The following is a 2,306-nucleotide window of genomic DNA, read 5'->3' on the forward strand; positions in this document are numbered from 1 at the left end:
CAGAATGTACCATGTGCGTGGCTGGACAAGGCTTGGGTTGTGGAGACTTGACCAATGACCAGAGGTTGCCATAGCAGCAGTTCCTAGGCTACACTTCTATGCTGCTCATACCTTCTGTAACAAGGCCCTGTACCTTCTTCGCTCACAATCACACATACGTAGACTTAGTGCATGCAGATGCACAAACACGGACACACACGCACACACCTTGAAGTTCTTCCTAGAGCAAACTCATCTCGTGCCCTCCAAGGATGAAGAACCATGGAGCCAGGTTCCTTTGAGGGCTGTTTTAAGCAAGAGAAGTTTAGACCACAGAGACTGAAGGTAGAAGCATGGTGGCCACAGAGGAAGCTGAATTCTCACTGGGGAGAAAGCAGTGTTGTAGGGACTGAGAAAGTGAGGCAGAGGATTCTGAAGGGAAGAAAACGGAGTGACCAATATCTTAAGATCAGGAAGAGTCTATCTGTTGGGCAAAGTGAAGCAGTCCAAAATGTTAAAGGCAAAATGGACCTTTTTAGGTATATTCAGACAAAATGGCACACTCCTTGAGAAGGTGATGTCAAGTGAACAGAAGACAAAAAATAAAAAAGAAAGGAAAGAAAAATCTCCTCCGTGTTTGCTGCTAGATTTTTTTTTCTTTTTCCTTTTTCTTTTCTTTCTTTTTCTTTTTTTTTTTAGGCAAGGCAACCCTTGGTTGACCTCACAGATTGCAAGGACCCTGTCGGTTTACAATCCCTTATTTTTTTTATTTTTTACACCTATAGCATCTGGTTTTTTTAGGTGGACTCCCATCCAAGTACTAACCAGGCCCGACCCGGCTTAGCTTCTGAGATCAGACGGGATCAGGCTTGTTCAGGGTAGCATGGCCGTACACTTCGTTTTTAACCACTGAGAAATTTTTAAACTGGAAAGGGTAACAAAAGCATCTTATGAGAATAAAGGCCCCAGAATGGAAATAAGAGAAAGAAAGACTGGGCCCCCTTTCTCAATCAGTTCAAGTTTCCACACCCAGGTAAGTTATACCCCACGGGGCTGAAGTAACTCACAGAAGTACTTTTAGAGTGTACTTTTAGAAATACTTTTAGAGTACTTTGAGAATTCATTGACATTGAGAAAATTACTAGAGACAAATAATACTGCCATTTTAAAAATAGAAATAAAGGTTTACAAACCAGTTCACCTGACTTTAAACCTTAGCAAGTTCAAGTTTATTAAAGAAATGGTTTGCATATTTAGGAAATACTATAGTGGGTAAAAAGTGTTGGAAAGGATTTGTGAAGAAAAATTATTTCAAATGAACTTAATTTCCGTTTTACTTAGGCAGGGGTCAACGAACTATAGCCCATAGGCCGAATCTGGTCTGCAGACAGTTTTAGTCCATAGGGTTTAGTGGAATGCAACCCATGCCTATGCATTTAAATATTGTATGTGGCTGCTCTCATGATTCAACGGTAAGAGTCCGTGTGATCCATAAAGACAAAAGCATTTACTGTCTGACCGTTTACAGAAAGCTCACTGACCTCCGAGTTAGAAAAGACCACAGATATAACGTGTCTTGATTTCTGTAAGGCACGTATCAAAGCTTCTCGTGTAAATACACTAGAGAGAGATGAGTGGGAGTCACATACAAGGCGGACTTTCCCTGGAAGTGAGTCTCTGGAGACTTGTCACAAGATGCTACTCTTGGCGAAGTCCTGGATCCTACTGTTGACAGGGACCATGACAAGGACATAAGTGACATGCTGGCTGGCTTTACAGAAATCTGTACAGTAGAAAATATGGAAGACGAATCAAGACCTCAAGTGATCTAATCAAGCTAGAATGTAGGGCTGAAACCAAAATGATAAGTGGATGAAAATTAAGTTGTATTTACATTAAAACAAACAAACAAACAAACAAGTGTGCACATACTACTGTATGACAGAAACGTGGTCTGGCAGTTCATGTGAAAGGGGTATGAGACCCAGGCCAGCAGCGTGAAGTGACTGATCAGAAAAGCCCCAGGGAAGGGCAGCGGCAAGATGGCAGACTAGGAAGCCCCAGGCCCTCGGTCTTCCATGGACACGTTAAATAAACAACTAGAGACTAGCTAAAGTAACTTTATAGGAGCTCTGAAAATCAGTCAAAGATAAGGGACCCAGCTATCCCGAGCATAACTATAGCTGAAGAGGGAGGCCACCCCTGAATGGGTTAAAGATGCCTGCTTTAGGAGCCTCTTCCTTCTGGAGATGGCATCCACGTGTCCCCTTGTCCCTGGCAATCTAACAAGTCTATCTTCTCTTTCTGGTTCCCCTGGTCACCCGAGC

The 2,306-nt window shown here is 42.7% G+C and overlaps 1 pseudogene; it reads right to left on the reverse strand.

The window, feature by feature from the left end:
* Positions 1–755: 755 nt before the first annotated feature.
* LOC111739221 lies at positions 756–874 on the reverse strand (annotated as a pseudogene).
* Positions 875–2,306: the final 1,432 nt, after the last annotated feature.

The sequence above is a fragment of the Pteropus vampyrus genome, unplaced genomic scaffold (assembly GCF_000151845.1).
Source record: "Pteropus vampyrus isolate Shadow unplaced genomic scaffold, Pvam_2.0 Scaffold48, whole genome shotgun sequence".
Taxonomy (NCBI): Eukaryota; Metazoa; Chordata; class Mammalia; order Chiroptera; family Pteropodidae; genus Pteropus; species Pteropus vampyrus.